General features: G+C 51.0%; 1 protein-coding gene across 2 annotated transcripts in view; it reads left to right on the top strand.

The window, feature by feature from the left end:
- The window catches only part of LOC143793520 (uncharacterized), a 349,323-nt gene that overhangs the window by 19,726 nt on the left and 306,540 nt on the right, over positions 1-23,057 (top strand). Inside the window, exon 1 of one of the 2 annotated variants that reach the window (XM_077280559.1) lies at positions 22,478-22,626. The exons of the other annotated variant lie outside the window; for it this stretch is intronic. The gene's annotated coding sequence lies outside the window, so the exon portion shown is untranslated. Of the gene's footprint in view, positions 1-22,477; positions 22,627-23,057 lie in introns of those variants that run through there. 2 annotated transcript variants of the gene reach the window in all.

The following is a 23,057-nucleotide window of genomic DNA, read 5'->3' as shown; positions in this document are numbered from 1 at the left end:
ATTATCGACAGCTTTAAGGTTCAAGTATTAAAAACATTTTTTTTTAAAACGGCACAAAAAAAATTAGTAAATATGTAGGGGCGGGAGGATGGGACAACTGCTTCCAGAGGGTCAGCCGGGGAGAAAGAGGAAGGTGCTGACCCCGGCACCAGGATATAACCCTTGTGGGTGTGGCCAGGTGCTCCTTCCTCTCTCTTCCCGTTAGTGCATCACCTGGGGGAGTAGTGTGAGGGGGGAATAGGCACTGCAGGGTGTTTTCTAGTAGCTTCATCCATAAGGGGCTCTGCAGTCCGAGGCACATTCCCTATGCGGTACCGTGCCTGCCAGACTGCGGAGACCCGTGTGTCGTTAATATTGCCTTCCTCCTACCACTAAATCCGAAAAGACAACACGAACAGGCTCAGATGGGTTGAACTAGTCGGTCACAGTTTATTAACCCCTTCATGACCCAGCCTATTTCGGCCTTAATGACCTTGCCGTTTTTTGCAATTCTGACCAGTGTCCCTTTATGAGGTAATAACTCAGGAACGCTTCCAACGGATCCTAGCGATTCTGAGATTGTTTTTTCGTGACATATTGGGCTTCATGTTAGTGGTAAATTTAGGTCGATAATTTCTGAGTTTCTTTGTGAAAAAAACAAATTTGGCAAAAATTTTGAAAATTTCGCAATTTTCACATTTTGAATTTTTATTCTGTTAAACCAGAGAGTTATGTGACACAAAATAGTTAATAAATAACGTTTCCCACATGTCTACTTTACATCAGCACAATTTTGGAAACACATTTTTTTTTTGCTAGGAAGTTATAAGGGTTAAAATTTGACCAGTGATTTCTCATTTTTACAACAAAATTTACAAAACCATTTTTTTTAGGGACCACCTCACATTTGAAGTCAGTTTGAGGGTTCTATATGGCTGAAAATACCCAAAAGTGACACCATTCTAAAAACTGCACCCCTCAAGGTGCTCAAAACCACATTCAAGAAGTTTATTAACCCTTCAGGTGTTTCACAGCAGCAGAAGCAACATGGAAGTAAAAAATGAACATTTAACTTTTTAGTCACAAAAATTATCTTTTAGCGAAATTTTTTTTATTTTCCCAAGGGTAAAAGGAGAAACTGGACCACGAACGTTGTTGTCCAATTTGTCCTGAGTACGCTGATGCCTCATATGTGGGGGTAAACCACTGTTTGGGCGCACGGCAGGGCTCGGAAGGGAAGGAGCGCCATTTGACTTTTTCAATGAAAAATTGGCTCCAATCTTTAGCGGACACCATGTCGCGTTTGGAGAGCCCCCGTGTGCCTAAACATTGGAGCTCCCCCACAAGTGACCCCATTTTGGAAACTAGACCCCCCAAGGAACTTATCTAGAAGCATAGTGAGCACTTTAAACCCTCAGGTGCTTCACAAATCGATCCGTAAAAATGAAAAAGTATTTTGTTTTCACACAAAATTTCTTTTAGCCTCAATTTTTTCATTTTCACATGGGCAACAGGATAAAACGGATCCTAAAATTTGTTGGGCAATTTCTCCTGAGTACGCAGATACCTCATATGTGGGGGTAAACCACTGTTTGGGTGCACGGCAAGGCTCGGAAGGGGAGGCGTGCCATTTGACTTTTTGAATGGAAAATTAGCTCCAATCGTTAGCGGACACCATGTCGCGTTTGGAGAGCCCCTGTGTGCCTAAACATTGGAGCTCCCCTACAAGTGACCCCATTTTGGAAACTAGACCCCCCAAGGAACTTATCTAGATGCATAGTGAGCACTTATAACCCCCAGGTGCTTCACAGAAGTTTATAACGCAGAGCTGTGAAAATAAAAAATAATTTTTCTTTCCTCAAAAATGATTTTTAGCCCAGAATTTTTTATTTTCCCAAGGGTAATAGGAGAAATTGGACCCCAAATGTTGTTGTCCAGTTTGTCCTGAGTACGATGATACCCCATATGTGGGGGTAAACCACTGTTTTGGCGCACGGCAGGGCTCGGAAGGGAAGGCACGCCATTTGGCTTTTTGAATGGAAAATTAGTTCCAATCATTAGCGGACACCATGTCGCGTTTGGAGAGCCCCTGTGTGCCTAAACATTGGAGCTCCCGCACAAGTGACCCCATTTTGGAAACTAGACCTCCCAAGGAACTAATCTAGATGTGTGGTGAGCACTTTGAACCCCCAAGTGCTTCACAGAAGTTTATAACGCAGAGCCATGAAAATAAAAAATAAGTTTTCTTTTCTCAAAAATGATTTTTTAGCCCACAATTTTTTATTTTCCACAAGGGTATCAGGAGAAATTGGGCCCCAATATTTGTTGCCCAGTTTGTTGTGAGTGTGCAAATGCAGACTTTGATGGAATGGTCTGCGGGCATCACGTTGCATTTGCAGAGCCCCTGATGTGCCTAAACAGTAGAAACACCCCACAAGTGACCCCATTTTGGAAACTAGACCCCCGAAGGAACTTATCTAGATGTGTGGTGAGCACTTTCAACCACCAAGTGCTTCACAGAAGTTTATAACGCAGAGCCGTGAAAATAAAAAATAATTGTTCTTTCCTCAAAAATTATGTTTTAGCAAGTAATTTTTTATTTTTGCAAGGGTAACAGGAGAAATTGGACCCCAACAGTTGTTGCCCAGTTTGTCCTGAGTACGCTGGTACCCCAAATGTGGGAATAAACCACTGTTTGGGCGCACGTCTGGGCTTGGAAGGGAGGGAGCACCATTTGACTTTTTGAACGAAAGATTGGCTGGAATCAATGGTGGCGCCATGTTGCGTTTGGAGACCCCTGATGTGCCTAAACAGTGGAAACCCCTCAATTCTAACTTCAACACTAACCCCAACACACCCCTAATCCTAATCACAACCCTAACCCCAACACACCCCTAACCACAACCCTAACCCCAGCACACCCGTAACCCTAATTCCAACCCTAACCCTAATCCTAACCCCAACCCTAATCCCAACCCTAACCACAACTGTAACCCCAACACACCCCTAACCCTATCCGTAACCCTAACCACAAGCCTAATCTTAACCCTATTTCCAACCCTAGCCCTAATTCCAACCCTAACTCTAATTCCAACCCTAACCCTAAGGCTATGTGCCCACGTTGCGGATTCGTGTGAGATTTTTCCACACGATTTTTGAAAAATCTGCAGGTAAAAGGCACTGCGTTTTACCTGCGGATTTACAGCAGCTTTCCAGTGTTTTTTTGTGCGGATTTCACCTGCGGATTCCTATTGAGGAACAGGTGTAAAACGCTGCGGAATCCGCACAAAGAATTGACATGCTGCGGAAAATACAACGCAGCATTTCTGCACAGAATTTTCCGCACCATGGGCACAGCGGATTTGGTTTTCCATAGGTGTACATGGTACTGTAAACCTGATGGAAAACTGCTACGAATTCGCAGCGGCCAATCCGCTGCGGATCCGCGGGCAATCCGCTGCGGATCCGCAGCCAAATCCGCACTGTGTGCACATGCCATAACCCTAACCCTACCCGTAACCCTAACCCTACCCGTAACCCTACCCGTAACCCTACCCCTAATCCTAACCCTACCCCTAGTTCCAACCCTAGTTGAAACCCTAACCCTAGTGGAAAAAGAAAAAAAAAATATTTTCTTTATTTTATTATTGTCCCTACCTATGGGGGTGATAAAGGGGGGGGGTTATTTATTATTTTTTTTATTTTGATCGCTGTGATAGAAGTACATTTTGATCGCTGTGGTAGGTTCTAACGAATCTGCCGGCCGGCAGATTCGGCGGGCGTACTGCGCATGCGCCCGCCATTTTGGAAGATGGCGGCGCCCATGGAGAAGACGGACCGACACCAGGAGCCTCGGTAAGTATAAGGGGGGGGGATCAGGGCACGGGGGGGGGGGCGTCTGAGCACGGGGGGGTGACATAGGAGCACGGGGGGAGCGGACAGGAGGACGGGGGAGCGGAGCACAGGACGGAGGGGACTACGGGACAGATCGGTGGCTTGGTGGGCGATCGGTGGGGTGGGGGGGGGGGTCACTTCAGTATTTCCAGCCATGGCCGATGATATTGCAGCATCGGCCATGGCTGGATTGTAATATTTCACCAGTTTTTTAGGTGAAATATTACAAATCGCTGATTGGCAGTTTCACTTTCAACAGCCAATCAGAGTGACCCCCTGGGCTGAAGCACCACTCCCCCTGTCCCTGCAGATCGGGTGAAATAGGAGTTAACCCTTTCACCCGATCTGCAGGGACGCGATCATTCCATGACGCATACGCTGCGTCACAGGTCGGATTGGCACCGACTTTCATGACGCAGCGTATGCGTCAAAGGTCGGGAAGGGGTTAATTTGATAAGCAGGGAGGGGCAAATTACATTTCGCAATGGGCTCATAGCCGTGGGCCCAGTCTGCGACCGACAAGCGGCCAACCAATGAGCGGCTACGAAGTTTCGCCCCTCCCTCCACTTCCGCCACGGAGGATCATGTGTACTACCTACACGTGACTCCGACCCCCACCCATCAGCGTTAGAGCCTGTTCAATTCAGTCTTGCAGACCTGACAAAAATATATCGAGCCCAATGTCCGTGAGGTGAACGCCGCCTGCCCTCAGCAGTCCTGATTTGTCGCCTTCCAGTTGGTGGTGGCGAACTAAAATGCCAAATTTTGCTTTTACAAATCTTGCCACTCTCAGGTTGACCTTTTTTCTTGATCGTTCTAAGCCTCTTGGGTCCTTAGCCCCGTGCCAGACCGCTCGTGGCACCATCTCCGACCACACCAATATCATGTTAGGTAACAGGTAGAAGAAACGCTCGATGTCGGCTGTCATTGAAGAACTGAGCTCAATACATCTCCATTTTCCCAGATCGTTGCCACCAGCATGCAAGACTAGTATCACCGGCCCTTTGGCCCCCTTGGCGATGTCAAGGACTTCTGGGAAGATTTTTTGCCACTGTAAGCCTCTTATCCCTCTCCAGTTGACCTCTACGTTCCCGAAGCCTAAATTCACACCACCGGGCCGATGTTCGGCCCGTTTCTTTGCCCAGTAGATGTATGAATGTCCACCCACCCAAACTGCGGGTTTTTGGACGCCTGGAAAAAACAAGATATGTTACTTAAGCAGGTCAGGTCTTATGTATCTGGCAAAGCATGCGGATTTCCATCGACCCAAACGCTGCACTTCGGCCTCAGAGATCCCGGCCTTAGCCGCTTCAGTAGCAGCCCCTATACGGAAAGAATGTTTACTGTATTCCGATGGATCGACGCTAACGGCATCGAGGCAACGATTAAAAATCGTGTGGAACTGGTATTTGGTAAGGGGGGACCCGTCTGCGTGTGACAGAGAGAATCTACCCACGCGTTTCGTTGCGGTGTATCTCATTACTACTTTAAGTGGGCAAACGGGACCGTCCGACGACTTCACGAGGACCCACGTCCCTCTACCGGCGGGGTCGCATTTGGATTTACGCACCCTAATGCGCAGTGCATCGTTACATATGACAAGGTCTTCATTGATTAGTCCACCCTCTGATGAGGTTTTTGAACGCGGTACCAGCTCGCTAATCTGAAGCGCTCCAAAAAAGGCAGACAAATACAGACCTGCACAACCTTATTTATAATAAACAGCCACCCCTCTGACTCATGGGACGAAAGGCACAAAAATAAATGGGGCCTAAAACCCTATAGCATCTGTATGTGCTGAATAGCAAACAGACTCGCCACTCATGGGTAAAATGCCAGCATGGTCATGGACCTAAATAGAGCGAGCGCCCAATATCAGGCGAAGAAAGCATGGAATTACCCACATGAGGAAGGGAGGAGGAGACGCCGTCCCCGTGTGCAGGTCAAACAGGATCAAGAGAAACAGCCCAACGCGTGTCGCTCTATAGAAAGAGCTTCATCAGGGGAAGAAGCTTTTTTTGCACCCCGACTACGATTTAGTATTATACATTATTGGTAGTGCGCTCTTCTTCTCTATTGGTCCAGTAAGCCTAATTCTATGGCTTGGCTGGGAGATGCCCTTTGTCGCCAGCGATAGTCGGCATGAAAAGGTTCTGCCCACCGGCATTACACAGCAAGCAAAATTGAGCAAACCTAGCAGGGACTGCATCTGTTGGACGGTGACTTTTTTAACCACGCAGAAATCTTCAACCATTTTCAGAGTTTTTTGCAATTTGTCCTCTGGCAATCTAAAAACCATTGCATTGGTATCTATCTCTATGCCAAGGAAAGGCAGCAGATTACACGGGCCGGGTTTTTTTCTGTTTAGAGAGGTACGCCGAAATAACTGGTTACGAAATTTAAATTTTTGGAGGAGGAAATAGCAAAGCTTGGAGTCTTTTGGCCCGACGAACAAAAAATCGTCGAGGTAATGAATCGTCGAATTGCTGCCGGTTTCGTAACGCATTACCCAGTCAAGAAAAGTGCTGAAGAGCTCGAAATAATGACAGGAAATGGAGCAGCCCATCGGCAGGCACCTGTCAAAGTAGAAGAGCTGGTCCACCTTACAACCTAACAGGTGGAAGCACTCGGGGTGAACGGGCAATAGGCGAAATGCTGACTATGTCCGATTTTGCCAGCAGGGCACCGAGTCCGGTTGTCCGCACGAGCTCGACTGCCCTGTCAAATGAAGCGTAGGTTACTGATGCTTCTTCTGGGAGTATCGCGTCGTTCACTGAATCGCCTTTAGGGTATGAGAGGTGATGGATTAACCGATATTTTTCCACTTCTTTTTTAGGGTCGATGCCCAGGGGCGAAATTCTAAAATTCCTGAATGGCAGCAATGTAAATGGGCCCGCCATCCTGCCTAGTTCTACCTCTTTTTGAATTTTTTCCCATAAGATCTCGGGAAATTCGCGAGCGGATTTGAGATTATTCGCCGATTTCGTTGAGCGACTAAAGTTAAAGGGGATAAAGAAGCCGAATTTGAAACCGTGATCGAGTTGCTGCGCGGCCTCTTTATTGGGGTAGAGGCTTAGCCAAGGGCCCATTGCGGTGACGTTCACCGGGGGTATGCCTTGCAGGTGCTTGGCGTGTACATCTCGCTGCGGGGTGTCCACCACCGCAGGCGGAGCAGTCGTGTTTATATCTACAGGAGCCGTGGAAACGGCAGTACCCCTCGTTATACAGCAAGCAGGCCCCTGGTCTCCATACGACCACTGAATTTTGGCCTGCGGTGGCTGGGTAATTAGTGGCCGACGACGAAAAGGTGGGTTGGTTTTGGGATAGCATGAGACGCAACCAAACATCCATCGCTTTAACGCCCCAGCCTAGGTCGGGTTGCATTGCAAGCCGCCTGCGGAATTCTTCGTCGTACCGCCTCCACACTGACCCACCATGAGATTTATATGAGTTATATACCAGGTCCAGGTATACGAATAACTCGGATCAGCGTTCCGGGCATTTTTGACCCATAATGCAGCCTAAGACTGCAAAGGCCTGAAGCCAGTTGTTCATGGTTTGGGCGATCTTTGGTCTGTTTCTTTCGTATCCTGTCCCACGCTCTGGTCTGCTGACAAAAGCGACCATATATCTACGTAGTCGTTATCCCATATTTTCTGTTTTATCTCTGGATCTACGTGTGTACCTAGAGGACTAATACTGCAGAAAAAAGCGTCTTTGTGAAGACTTGCTGATTGAGCTGTCCTCGTGTCAGTTTGTCCGGCAGGGCGAGTCAGCTGTTGGACCAGCGCCCTGATAGAGGATGCTAATTGTCCTTACCCTGTGATGTGTATGGCGTGGTGCTCGCCAAATTCGGAGCTCTTATCGCTGTCTGACGCAGGCCGAGTGTCTCCCGGTAGTGGTGGGGGTACTCAGACTCCCGTCGTAGCGACAACTTGTTGGCCGGAAGCCCCGGGAGGTGGAGATGGGGTTCCCTGGCCGGTAGCCAAAACCGCCGCACGTGGTTGTAGACAGCCGTGTGCCGGGGCGAGAGTGACTCCTCCGTCTTCCGAGGTGCATTGTTGATGTTGTCCGGTAGCCCGGGGACATGAGGGTGGGTATCCCCTGCCGGCAGCCAAGGCTGGGGCACGTGACGGCGATGGCCCGTCGTGTGCCTGAGCTGTTACCGCTGATGGTGTCGCTCCAGCCCTGTTGATGGATCCTCGGGGTGACCGCCGTCTTCTGCGGTACCGCCTATCGCGGCACTCGGAGCTGTCAGACAATCCTGATGTGGATGGCGAGCGCCATCTAGCGGACCGGGATCTGTGGTGGTACGTATGTACGCTGCGTCTGCGCCGATAGGGGGAATAGTGAGAATTAGGGGGGTGGTAAACGTAATGCTGGGAGTCTTCGGAGGAGGATGGGGACGGTCTGCGGCGCGTATGCCTGTGACTGTCGAGGTTAGGGGATGAGGTGGGGGCGCGCTGGCTATGTGTCATAACTGGTGGTGTGGGGCGTAGTGACAGCGTCAGCGATAAAGCGGCGACATTAGTCACCAGGGGAGTGCTGGAAAGGACCGGGGAGGGTGTATTAAACAGATCAATTTGCGTCTGGGTGTATGGGGGTGTCGACGGAGTACCGTTTATTAGTGGAGTGTACGTGTTTTGCGTGTGACCGTGCTTACGTCATACTGTAAAGGTTGCGGAGCGCGCTGGTTGGTCGAGATGGACCGATCGGAGCGCTCCGCGACCGCGTTCCTGGGTAAAAGACCTGGCCCCACGTGCAGGCATTGCGGCAATGCCTGCTGGAAGGACGTTGTGGGCCAGGCCGTGGCTGGCGGAGGGGCCATGCTGGGGCGGCGGGTGTTCTAGTGGGACCTGGCTTAGAGGGATAGAACGCGCTGCCTGTGAGGCGCCCCTCCGAAAGATTTGGTGGGCTGGGGCCCAACAGGCTAGCACTGAGTTTGTGGTGAGTGCAGGGGCGGAAGTGGGCGGGGCTTGATGGCCCCAGGCCGGCATCATGGAGGGGAGGCTCGCCGACGCTGCAGGGGACTTGCGGTGCATCTGGACTGATTGGCCGTGCCGCCCCCCGGTCCTCTTGAGCGGCTAGCGTGCCGCAGAGGACACAGAGACGGTGGGCGGTCCCCTGCCTGCCCGCACAATGCTCCAGGCCTGCAGTGAGGAAGTGGGGCCGGAAGTGGGCATGGCTATCCAGGCCCGCACTGCGCTCTGGGCGACAGGGCGGGCCTGCATCGTAGGGGGAGCGGGGCTTGCTCCGCACGCGCCGGGCCTCGGGCATCAAGACAGGAACCGGAAGCGACCAGGGCCCAGGTGCACGCAGAGGGTGGCGCCTGGCACCGGTGGGCAGCGGGGCCCGGTGAAGACGTCGCGAGCATAATACAGTTTGGGAGCTATTTCGGGGGCCATTATACAGTCTGAGCGCTACTGTGGTATTCATTATTCAGTATTTTGGGGGAGCACTGCTATGCGTAGGGAAGCTGTGGGCCCTTCATACTCTGTATAGCGGAGCTGTGGGCCCAATATATTGTGTATAGAGGAGCTGTGGGTATATTATACTGTATATAGGGGAGCTGTTTGCCCATCACAAAGCATATAGAGGAGTTCTACATTGAGGACTCAGGGGACATTAATAGATTGGGCACTAAAGAAGCATCATTGTTATAGGGGCATTCAGAGTACTATGGCCGTCATATGTGTACATGGGGCATTATTACTTTCTAGGGGAAAACTGTGGATACTGTTTTCTAGTGTATTAGCACAGTGCATTACTATTTTCTAGTGGGGGCAATTTTACCATATAGAGGGCACAAAGGAGGCATTATTACTATGTAAGGGGCACAGTCGTGGCATTATTATGTGGGGCAGTAAGAGGAGCTGTTATTGAACCACACAGCAAGGGCAGTAATAGGGACACCGTGGGAGCAACTGTCTCCAAGCCTTGCTCCAGAGACTGGCAGGACAGTCAAATCCAAGTTGGCTGCCCGACCTTAATACCTATGAAGACACGGAGGCAAATTGGGGGAGAGGGGAGTCTCTAGGGTCCCTATAAAATAGCTCCAGGCCTACCCCGTCATACAGGTTGTCCTATCCATATCATCTGGGGGACAGAGAGAGAGAGAACATCAGAAACATCCACGAGAGTTGTGAGGACCTTACCGAGAAGCTCAGCAGGGAGGTACTACGACACACAGGCGCTAGTAGGAAGGCTACTGATTTCCACCTGGACAAGGGGACTCTGGAATTGCCTTCAGACCGACCGGACCCTGCCTGCCCTGTCATCTGGCGCTCCGGGCTGAGGATACCATCTGAAGTCTTCAGTAAACAAGGTAAAAGACTGCAAACCTGTCTCCTCGTTCTTTATTGCACCCTGCCCCTATATAAACTCTTTTACTGGACACCCCTGAGAGCCACGGACCGGGTCAGCCACCGTGACATTCCCCGAACCGCAGGACCCGGTACAGAGTACCCCATTGCCCTACACTGGGGGCGATCCATTTTGGCGTCACGAACAGAATTTACTTAAGCCTGAAAAATCAGGTCATGTGCGCCTAAGAACTGTGCCAGAACTGTACGTGAACTGCGCTTTGCTTAAAGACTGTGTTGCAAATTGACGCCAACATCCACCAATGCCGCGCCGTGTGGAGTGCGAGGGGAGGAGCTGTAGCCTCGTGGGCGGAGCCAGCCGAAAAGAGCGCGAAGCAGGAAGACGGGTGCCGTGCTGCTGCCTGGGAAAGCCGGAAGTGGAGACGCCGTGCAGCAGAGCCGCCAGAAGAGACGCTGCAAAGTGCTGATTCCGGAGAGGAGCCCCGACTTCCACCAGGTTAGCAGAGGGGAGGAATGGCCATGTCCGATCCGGGAAGGGAAGTAGCGGCAGTTGCAGCCGCAGACCCGGAAGCGCCTCCAGGCCCCGCGATAGGCGCAGCCGCAGGCCTTGTACCGCCGCCGGGTTCCGCAGAGCTTGCCGCTTCCATCAGCCAGCCGGACACCGCCACGGCTACAGCGGCCATAATGCCCTTCTCCATGCCATACATACCTGGAGCAGCCTGGCTCCCACGATACTCTGGAGAATCGCATACATTAACTGACTTTAGGGAAGGGATCTGCAGCCTGCTTGAGTTTTATCCCTTGACAGAGCCTCAGAAAGTTCACATGGTAACAGGCCAACTCTTTGGAGTGGCTCTGAGAGAAGTGAAGTCCTGGCCCGCTGCGGATAAGAGAACTGCGCAGCAGGTCTTTGCAAAGCTTAAAACCACCTTTGACACCCGCACCGCTACAGAAATTAAATTGATGTTCTATGGGTGCAAGCAGAGGCCGCAGGATAGCTTACGGGACTATGCCCTTAATCTCCAGGAGGCACTGTGGGCAATCAAGCAGGATGATCCAAACAGCATGCAAGATGAGGATAAACTCTTAAAGGAGCGGTTCTTCGAGGGGCTCCTGTGCAGTCACCAAAGGGCCCAAATGCACCTCCTGGCCATGCAGAATCCTGACCTGAACTTTGCGCAATTTAAAGACAAGGCCATCCACGTGCTACAGGAGCGACAGCCCAGACGTGCAGTACTTCCCAGGCGTCAAGCCCTCACGTACCACCAGGAGGTGGCGCCAGATGCTCAAGTTTCTGCCGAGGCCGATGCCCAGATCCTTGAGGACGATTCCCCAGCAGGACTACGCCTCCAGATGCAGGAGCTGACCAAAAGCATTGCTGCCTTAGCTCGGACCGTGCAGTCCCTACAGGAGGCCCCCAAGGAGAAGATCAAGCTGGCTTCCAGACCAGAGGATGTTCCCTGGCGGCGACAGAGGAGGATTCCGCCGACCAGAGGCAGAGACGACGATCGCTTTCATCAGGACGGATGACCCATCTGCCGCCGCTGCAACCAGGTGGGCAACATTGCAAGGTACTGTCATTTAAACGAGCAACCCCTGGGGCAGAGGGCCAACCCCCAGGAGTAGGACGACCAGGCCCGCAAAACTGGAGAGCCAAGTACATTGGAGGACGACCTGTTCTCTCCATTGTGATCGACGATATTCCCATGAACGCTCTGTTGGACACCGGTTCTCAGGTGACAACTATGCCTTACATCCTTTATAAACGTTATTGGGAGGACACCGACATTACTTGTGGCCCTGATGATGACTTCACCATAATAGCCAGTAATGGTCAGCCATTGCCAAAAGTGGGGTACAAAGAGGTCACCATTAAAGTGGGGCGGGTAGAATTGAAGGCCCAAGGAATTGTAATTGTTGATATTGACCGACGTGAATGTAATCCCATGATGACCATTGGTACTAATGTCATAGAAAATTGTCTTGCAGAGGTTATTGTCTTGTTACAGCAGGTGGCAGAAACAGCTGGTTACAGTGAACAACGTGCCCTGCAGAAAGAAATCAGAGCTCTAATGCAGAGACAGTAGGTAGAACTGACTGGTGGAGAAATTGGCCGTGTCAGTGAGTGATTCAATCCCCATTGCAATACCCCCCAGGAGTGAAATGTTAATATGGCGTCGGGCAGCAATAGGCCTCAGAGGTAAAGACTACCAGGCCCTGGTAGAACCTGTGTATTCAGATAGTAGGCCCACCCTCCTGACAGCCAGAGGGGTGGTTGAAGTGGAGGGTGCCAGTACGTGTCCTTAACTGTGGAGAGGAAGAGGTCCACTGTTGTGAATTCTGCTTTTGGGTTCCCTCCAGTGGTGGTAGGTGGTAATGCAGTTGTCCCTGGGTTTCAGTCCTGGTCAGGTGTTTCTGCTGATTGCAGTTCTGACTGGGGTATTTAGGTGTGCAGGATTCATTAGTCATTGCCAGTTGTCAATTGTTGTTGGGAGGTGTTGGACCTCTGCTGATTTGGCAGAAAGGCAGGAGGAACCAGGCAAAGATATGTGTCTGGTTTTGTTTCTGTGGCACACATGCTGTGTGCTTTATAATTCAGTGCTATTCTTTTGTGTTTTCTTGTCCAGCTTAGATTGTCAGTATTTTCTCAGTCTTGTTGGATTCTCTGGGGTTGCAGATATTCATTCCACGTCTTTAGTTAGATTGTGGAATTTTTTTGTATTATCTGCTGTGGATATTTTTTGAAGGGTTTTAATACTGACCACCTAGTATTCTGTCCTATCCTTTCCTATTTATCTAGAGTGGCCTCTTTTGCTAAATCTTGTTTTCTGCCTGCGTGTGTCTTTTCTTCTCCTACTCACAGTCAATATTCGTGGGGGCTGTGTTGTGAATTCTGCTCTTGGGCTCCCTCCGGTGGTTGTTAGTGGTAGTGCAGTGGTCTCTGGATTGTAAGCAGGGCAGGTGTTTCTGCTTATTGCAGCTCTATTGGGTATTTAGGGTTTTAGGATCCTTCAATCCCTGCCAGTTGTCCATTGTATCTTGGAGGGATTGCATCTCTGTCTGGCTCCACTTGCCCTGTTGACATTTTTGCTAAGATAAGTGTCTTGTTTTTTGTTCTCAGTAGTGCGCATGCAGTGTGCTTTTATGTGCAGTGCAATCTATTGTGTTTTTGTCCAGCTTAGACTTTGGATTTTTCTGTTATGCTGGATTCTTTGGAGATGCAGATATACATCCTATGTCTTTAGTTAGATGTAGTGATAGTATATTCTGCTGTGGATTTTTCTAGAGTTTTAATACTGACCGCTTAGTACTCTGTCCTATTCTTTTCTATTTTAGCTAGAAGTGCCTCTTTTGCTAAACTCTGTCTTTTCTGCCTGTGTACGTATTTCCTCTTAAACTCACAGTCAATATTTATGGGGGGCTGCCTATCCTTTGGGGCTCTGCTCTGAGGCAAGATAGGATTTCCCATTTCCATCTATAGGGGTATTTAGTCCTCCGGCTGTGTCGAGGTGTCTAGGTCATGTTAGGTACATCCCACGGCTACTTCTAGTTGCGGTGTCAGTATTAGGATTGCGGTCAGTATAGGTACCACCTACTCCAGAGATAGTCTCATGCGGCTCCAGGGTCACCAGATCATAACAGGGCTGCCTATCCTTTGGGGTTCTGCTCTGAGGCAAGGTAGTATTCCTATTTCCATCTATAGGGGTATTTAGTCCTCCGGCTGTGTCGAGGTGTCTAGGGTTTTTTAGGCACACCCCACGGCTACTTCTAGTTGCGGTGTTAGTTCAGGATCTGTGGTCAGTACAGTTTCCACCTACTCCAGAGAAAGTTTAATGCGGCTCCAAGGTCACCGGATCATAACAGTCCACCTAACCAAATATGCCACACTGTTTACTGTTGATAATAATGTGATACAGGCACCAGAACCCTTGGTCCCGTCCAACCAGGCGGAGGACAATGGCTCTGCAGGGCAAACGGAAGATTGGTATCAGAAATTACACGTGGGCACTAACTCTACCCCATCACACCAGAAACAAGGGGCTTACAGAGTGTTTCATGAGTATGAGCGGGTATTCAGCAAGCACCCCCTAGATTTTGGACAAGTAAAAGGGATTCAACATCATATCCCCACAGGAGATCATCCACCCATTAAAGAGAGATACCGTCCTGTACCCCAAGCTCATTATCAGTGTGCCAAAGACATGTTGCGAGAGATGAAGGAGGCTGGGGTAGTGAGAGACAGTTGTAGCCCCTGGGCAGCTCCATTAGTCCTCGTCAGGAAGAAGGATGGCACGATGAGGATATGCGTTGATTATAGGCAGATAAACTGCATTACACATAATCTGCTTTAAAATCTGCTAACTACTTCTCTACCTTGGATCTCACCAGTGGGTACTGGCAGGTTCCCGTAGCAGAGGCGGACAAGGAAAAGACGGCCTTCACAACACCGATGGGTCTCTGAATTCAACTACATGCCATTCGGACTGTGCAATGCCCCAGGAACGTTCCAGAGGATGATGGAGTGCTGTCTTGGACACAAGAACTTTGAAACCGTGTTGCTATATCTTGACGATGTCATTGTCTTCTCCAAGACTTATGAGGCCCATCTGAAGCACCTGGCCAAGGTGTTTGAATCCCTGTCCAACTTAGGCCTAAAGGTAAAACCGTCCAAATGCCATCTGTTAAAGCCCAAAGTGCAGTACCTCGGCCATGTAGTGAGTGCTGAAGGGGTGACAAGGTCACTGTGATCAGAGACTGGCCGAAGCCCAGCAACCTCCATGAAGTCCGGCAGTTCCTCGGGTTGGTAGGCTACTACAGGTTTATCAAAGACTTCACCAAGAAAGCCGCGCCATTGCAAGACCTGTTGGTGGGCCAATCCGAGAAAACCAAGGGTAAGAATACCCCATTTGACTGGAACGACGGACTGGAGGGATCCTTCACTTGTTTGAAGTTGGCGCTGACGGGAGAAGAGGTACTGGCCTACCCTGAATATGACCAACCGTTTGTGCTGTATACGGATGCCAGCAATATGGGACTGGGAGCCGTGTTGTCCCAGGTCCAGAAAGACAAAGAGAGGGTAATTGCTTACGCCAGCAGGAAACTTCGTCCCACTGAAAGGAACCCTGACAACTACAGTTCCTTTAAGCTGGACTTCCTCGCCATCGTTTGGGCAGTGACGGAGAGGTTCAAGCACTACCTGGCCTCAGCAAAATTCACCATCTTCACGGACAACAATCCACTGACACACTTGGACACAGCAAAACTTGGTGCCTTAGAGCAGCGGTGGATGGCCCGGTTGTCCAATTACGACTTCACCATCAAGTACCGGGCAGGGCACAAGAATGCGAATGCCGATGCATTGTCCAGGATGTCCAACTTGCCAGAAACGGGAGAAGACTCGGAAGCACTCGAAAAAATAGAGTTGCCAGCTTTCCATTGCCCCAAGGCCACTCAGTATCCCATCATGTGGGGAACAGGCGCAAGAACAAGCACCACGCTGAATCCCCTGCCCCACCACGGATGGGCAGAGACCCAGGACAGTGACCCCGCGGTCAGTCGGGTGAAAGAGCTCCTGACGCAGGCAGGTTAGCACCCTGGCCCAGATGATCCACAAGAGACGCAACAACTGTGGAAGGGGAGAGGCAAACTGTTTATTTACGATGGTAAGCTGTGCCGAAGAAGCATCATCCCACGCACTCATGAGTTGGTATGGCAGATAGTAGTCCCAAGACAAGATGCGCCAATGGTTCTGGAAGCATACCATGATGGAGCAGGACACTTCGGATGGAGGAAGTTGGAGAGTCTACTCCATGGAAGGTTCTACTGGATTGGCATGAAGAAAGCCATCGAAAAGTGGTGTCGAGAGTGTGGCCCATGTAGCCTACGCAGGAAGGACCGTGACAGCCAAAGGGCTCACCTGCAGCCTATTATCACCAAACGGCTGCTTGAACTGGTCGCGCTAGATCATGTAAAGCTAACACCCAGCCGGTCAGGCTATGTCTACGCTCTAAACATCGTTGACCACTACTCTAGATTTCTGGTAGTTGTGCCTGTCAAAGATCTGACGGCCAAGACAGCAGCCAAAGCCTTCCAGCAGTACTTCTGTAGACCACACGGGTACCCGGAGAAGGTACTGACTGACCAAGGACCAGCATTTGAAGCGGAGGTGTTCCAGGAATTCTGCAATTATTCGGGTGTAAGAAGATCAGAATGACACCGTATCACCCACAAACCAACGGGATGTGCGAGAAGATGAACCAAGTGGTAATCGACTTACTGAAGACCTTGCCTGTGGAGGAACGGAACTTATAGCCAACAAAGTTGCCTGACTTGGTAGGCATGTACAACCACATCCCAGTGCATTCCACCAACTGCACTCCAGCATACCTGATGCGAGGAAGATCCAGCAAGTTACCTGTTGATTTAGACATGGGGGTCCTAACCCCAGAAGATACCTCGCCAGATGCAGATTGGGATACAGAAAGGCAGCAAAGGTACCGCAAAGTACAGGAATGCGTGGAAAGAAGTCTAGCCCAAGCCAGACAAAAGAAAGGGACTACAACCAGCATGCTCCTGCAATTCCCTTGTCGCCAGGTGAACAAGTACTCAAACGGAAGAGGAGACTACACAAACTTGACGACCAATGGGAAGCGGAACCATATACCATCCTGCCATCCGACTTTGACAATACGAAGGTCTGTCTCATCATCAAAGATGGAGGAGAAACTTCGACAGCAATATCCAGAGACCACCTCAAAATATGCCCTGATAAGTTGAGAGATAGGGAAACAGATCCAGGAACATCTCCACCCGTAGAAGAGGAGATGATACACACTGTTCTTGGCAAATTTCCCCAGTCTTGGACTCAAATAAATCAGACCATCGTGGTACCGGTTTTAACGTTTCATCAGCCGAAGCCGCCGGAACCAAATGTGATGCCAGATCATCTGGAGCCAAAAGAGACTCTGCACCAACAGATTCCCATAGCTGACGCGATCCTGACTGTAACTCAACCACAGCAGACTCCACCAGAGGATGCCATGCCAACAGTTGAATCGGCAAGTCCTCCCTCTGCTGTCGGTGAATCTGCCATGCCCACAATTAGTAGCAGCAGTCCTGTGAGCTCCAGTATGCCAGTGCTACCTAGACTTACTAGCAGTGTAGCCAGAAGACAGTGCACCACACCAGCGATAGCGAGCACAGCGGACCCTGTTAGCTCACTAGCAACCCCTGCATTGCGGAGGTCTACACGTAGCACTAAAAATCAGACCCCAATTCGCTACAAAACTTGGAAATATTAACGGTTGCTGCTGTTTGGTTGAAAATGTTTGTATATATATATCTTTGCTACAGATTTAAAATGGACAATGGAGTAATGGACAGTGAATTGCTTCAAAACTTTCATTATACTTTAACAAAAAAAAAAAAAAAGGATCCCTTTGTTTACCCGGGATCCTTACTGTTTCAAGTTTTCACTCACTGAACTGGGAGTCATGAACTGTGCATGGCCAAGACTTTCGCAACGTTCAAGTGTCCTCACCTCCCATCAGGGCCGTATTTAGAGTTTCTGCTGCCCTAGGCACTTTTAGTGCTGCCTCCCACTTTGATGAGTATGACACTATCGGCAGTGACTTTGGCAAAAATCGCTGATGTGAAAGTAGCCTTTTGCAGCAGATCCAGCAGTTTTTCCGCATCTGCCGTGTAACGGATCACTTACGGCAACACTGCGTTTGGCCTCATTCATTCCCTATGGGAGTTGCTGACATGTGCGGCACTTGCGATCCGGCAAATGCGGTACTTGCAGCAATGGAAAAAAACACTGCTAGCAGTGTTTTTTGTATCACCGCAAGTGCAAAACCGCAATTGCCGCACATGTCCGCAAGTAGCCATCACTACCTGTCCCTGCACCTTGCTAGCTCATCCCAACCATCCCTCTGACCTAAAACTACACTATAAAGCTTTGGGATATCAGTATTGGGGTATCAGGGGCAGTAATAGGGTCACATACGGCAGCAGCGGCTCAGTATTGGGGTATCAGGTGCAGTAATAGGGACACATACGGCAGCAGCGGCTCAGTATTGGGGTATCAGGTGCAGTAATAGGGACAAATACGGCAGCAGCAGCTCAGTATTGGGGTATCAGGTGCAGTAATAAGGACACATACGGCAGCAGCGGCTCAGTATTGGGGTATCAGGTGCAGTAATAGGGACACATACGGCAGCAGGGGCTCAGTATTGGGGTATCAGGTGCAGTAATAGGGACACATACGGCAGCAGGGGCTCAGTATTGGGGTATCAGGTGCAGTAATAGGGACACATACGGCAGCAGCGGCTCAGTATTGGGGTATCAGGTGCAGTAATAGGGACACATACGGCAGCAGGGGCTCAGTATTGGTATCAGGGGCAGTAATAGGGACACATACGGCAGCAGCGGCTCAGTATTGGGGTATCAGATGCAGTAATAGGGACCCATACGGCAGCAGCGGCTCAGTATTGGGGTATCAGGGGCTGTAATAGGGACACATACGGCAGCAGCGGCTCAGTATTGGGGTATCAGGTGTAGTAATAGGGACACATACGGCAGCAGCGGCTCAGTATTGGGGTATCAGGTGTAGTAATAGGAACACATGTCAGCAGCGGCTCAGTATTGGGGTATCAGGTGCAGTAATAGGGACACATACAGCAGCAGCGGCTCAGTATTGGGGTATCAGGGGCAGTAATAGGGACACATATGGCAGCAGCAGCTCAGTATTGGGGTATCAGGTGCAGTAATAGGGACACATACGGCAGCAGCGGCTCAGTATTGGGGTATCAGGTGCAGTAATAGGGACACATACGGCAGCAGCGGCTCAGTATTGGGGTATCAGGGGCAGTAATAGGGACACATACGGCAGCAGCGGCTCAGTATTGGGGTATCAGGTTCAGTAATAGGGACACATACGGCAGCAGCGGCTCAGTATTGGGGTATCAGGTGCAGTAATAGGGACACATACGGCAGCAGCGGCTCAGTATTGAGGTATCAGGTGCAGTAATACGGACACATACGGCAGCAGCGGCTCAGTATTGGGGTATCAGGTGCAGTAATAAGGACACATACGGCAGCAGCGGCTCAGTATTGGGGTATCAGGTGCAGTAATAGGGACACATACGGCAGCAGTGGCTCAGTATTGGGGTATCAGGTGCAGTAATAGGGACACATACGGCAGCAGCGGCTCAGTATTGGGGTATCAGGGGCAGTAATAGGGACACATACGGCAGCAGCGGCTCAGTATTGAGGTATCAGGTGCAGTAATAGGGACACATACGGCAGCAGCGGCTCAGTATTGGGGTATCAGGGGCAGTAATAGGGACACATACGGCAGCAGCGGCTCAGTATTGGGGTATCAGGTGCAGTAATAGGGACACATACGGCAGCAGTGGCTCAGTATTGGGGTATCAGGTGCAGTAATAGGGACACATACGGCAGCAGCGGCTCAGTATTGGGGTATCAGGTGCAGTAATAGGGACACATACGGCAGCAGTGGCTCAGTATTGGGGTATCAGGGGCAGTAATAGGGACACATACGGCAGCAGCGGCTCAGTATTGGGGTATCAGGGGCAGTAATAGGGACACATACGGCAGCAGCGGCTCAGTATTGAGGTATCAGGTGCAGTAATAGGGACAAATACGGCAGCAGCGGCTCAGTATTGGGGTATTAGGGGCAGTAATAAGGACAGATATGGCAGCAGCGGCTCAGTACCAGCCCCGTTAGTGATGTCACAAGGCTGTGGTTATTTAAGTGACTCCCCTTTACCAAGCCTTCAGAGTCTATCTGAGCCTCACTGCTAGCCCTGATGCATTGGGACATTTGGGAGCTCCGCCCACTAGCCTGGTTGCCTGCAATGTCCTGAACACATGCAAGTGTTGATTTCTCATGTAATCCCTGGTTTTTTTTATAATTACATTGTACATATTTTCAATTGTCTCATTTTGTAACATCTTTATATACCTTTTTATAAACACTGCCTTAATCTTTAATGGAGTAAAATATTTAAAATACTAGATTCGTTCTCCTGTTCTAAAACGTGCCCTAAGTCTTCTGAAGGGAATTACGTTACTGTTTTGGTTTAGCTTTGGACACGTTTAATCGAAGCTGGTGGCAGCATACCTTTGCTCTGTGCCTTTGGGAGTCGTTGTAGCAACGGCGGCGTTGTTAATTATCGTTCCTGCCTGAGTGGGAGTAGTCATATCGCCTCGCTGCAGCGTGTCCAATAGCCAGCACAGAGCAGGCAGCCTTTCTGGCGACTAATTACCCTAGGTGCAATACCTAGTCTGACCTGAGGGTAAGGGGGGCGCCAGAGAGCTGCAAGTTCAAGCAGAACTGGAAAGCGGGACATACATAAATCCCTGCAGTTCGTGGTATATTGAAGAGCAGTGGGATACCTAAAATAAGCCCCTGCTGTAAACAAGAGGTCAATAGCCTTGTGTGTGTTTTTCATCACATTGTAGCTGTCATGGGGAAGACTAGGTGAGCGAGAGCTAATAACCCGGACCCCTGCAATTTCCCTCAGACTAGAGAAATCCTGACTGACCCTCTACCTGGAGTTTACACTGATGGTGTGCATGTCCAGGCCTCCACCCTCACCCTAACTCCTGAGCTCAGCCCTAGGCTGAAACCTTCGCCCACCACCCAGTGAAGAGGTAATACACCAATACCCACAGTTCGCACAGACAAGGATAACGGAAAATATACACCACGCCGCAGTCACTCAGGAATACACTATAAATGTGCAGGGCAAAATAAACACAAATATAGGAAGGAGTAAATAAGACAAAGGAAAATACACCACCAGCAGCGATACTCCAACTACTAGCTCACCACTCCAGACCGAGATAACAACGCACAAGACAGAAGCTATAATCGGCGACGCTCAATGTTCAGGAGAACTATATAAAGGCAGTGGGCATGGCCCAGCTTCCAATCCGAGCATCAGGTAAATTAACCCCGGAACAGCTAGATAAAATCTAGCCAACGCCAATGAGCAAATAGTGGTCAAACGGAATTACCGCTGTCTGTCGGACGACCTGGTCTGAACAGCGTCCGACATGACAGTAGCAGTGGAGGGATAACTAAGATAAGCCCCCCTGCACATGTGATAGCCGTCTGTTGGCCTAAAGTCACCCCGATCCGTGACGTAGGGGTGACGGTCACGGTGGGAATCGTGACAAACAAGCATCACCTCTCCTCCCCCACCGGCCCCGAGCATCACCTCCCTCCCCCCACCGGCCCCGAGCATCACCTCCCTCCCCCCACCGGCCCCAAGCATCACCCCCCCCTCCCCCCACCGACCCCGAGCATCACCCCCCCCCCTCCCCCCACCGACCCCGAGCATCACCCCCCCCCCTCCCCCCACCGACCCCGAGCATCACCCCCCCCTCCCCCCACCGACCCCGAGCATCACCCCCCTCCCCCCACCGGCCCCAAGCATCACATCCCTCCCCCCACCGGCCCCAAGCATCACCCCCCCTCCCCCCACCGGCCCCAAGTATCACCCCCCCTCCCCCCACCGGCCCCAAGTATCACCCCCCCCCCCTCCCCCCACCGGCCCCGAGCATCACCCCCCCCTCCCCCCACCGGCCCCAAGCATCACCCCCCCTCCCCCCACCGGCCCCAAGTATCACCCCCCCTCCCCCCACCGGCCCCAAGTATCACCCCCCCCCCCTCCCCCCACCGGCCCCAAGCATCACCCCCCCTCCCCCCACCGGCCCCAAGTATCACCCCCCCCCCCTCCCCCCACCGGCCCCGAGCATCCCTCCCCCGAGCATCCCTCCCCCCTCCCCCCACCGGCCCCAGCATCCCCCTCCTCCCCTGCTGTATTATCCCCATAAAAAATAAACACAAACCAGCAATAAAAACTAACCCAGCCCCACGTGTTCCGGTGTGACGTCACTGACCGCGCACATTACAGCTTCACTGCCGCCACCTACACTGAACCCCGCCCACAACACGCCCCCTCCGTGACGTCACACCTGGAAAAAGCGTCTACTGTCCTAGAAGAGCCAAAAACTGCTCCAGATACAGAGAACAGCGCCCAGCACGGAGCTCCGCCCCAATCACATGACACTGACGTCACCACAGGTCCTTTATCATACACAGTACTGAGCTCCGCCCCCAATCACATGACACTGACGTCACCACAGGTCCTTTATCATACACAGTACTGAGCTCCGCCCCCAATCACATGACACTGACGTCACCACAGGTCCTTTATCCTAAACAGTACTGAGCTCCGCCCCTAATCACATGACAACGACGTCACCACCACAGGTCCTTCACCCCACATCGCACTACTGAGCTGAGGTCGAATGTACAGAGAGCGGGAGGCGGCTCAGTACTGAGCGTGTACCAGCACCTGAGTGACGGCAGCACCGAGGAGCGACAGAGACTCCGGTACAGGATCCATCAGTCACTGACGTCTTGTAGATGTGATCGGAGCCTTAGTTACAGGATCCATCGGTCGTGGTCGGTGACGTCTTGTAGATGTGATCGGAGCCTTAGTTACAGGATGCATCGGTCGTGGTCAGTGACGTCTTATAGATGTGATCGGAGCCTTAGTTACAGGATCCATCGGTCGTGGTCAGTGATGTCTTGTAGATGTGATCGGAGCCTTAGTTACAGGATCCATCGGTCGTGGTCGGTGACGTCTTGTAGATGTGATCGGAGCCTTAGTTACAGGATCCATCGGTCGTGGTCACTGACGTTTTGTAGATGTGATCGGAGCCTTAGTTACAGGATCCATCGGTCGTGGTCGGTGTCGTCTTGTAGATGTGATCGGAGCCTTAGTTACAGGATCCATCGGTCGTGGTCGGTGACGTCTTGTA

Source organism: Ranitomeya variabilis, chromosome 1, assembly GCF_051348905.1.
Source record: "Ranitomeya variabilis isolate aRanVar5 chromosome 1, aRanVar5.hap1, whole genome shotgun sequence".
NCBI classification, from domain to species: domain Eukaryota; kingdom Metazoa; phylum Chordata; class Amphibia; order Anura; family Dendrobatidae; genus Ranitomeya; species Ranitomeya variabilis.
This window is presented reverse-complemented; position numbering and strand designations above follow the sequence as displayed.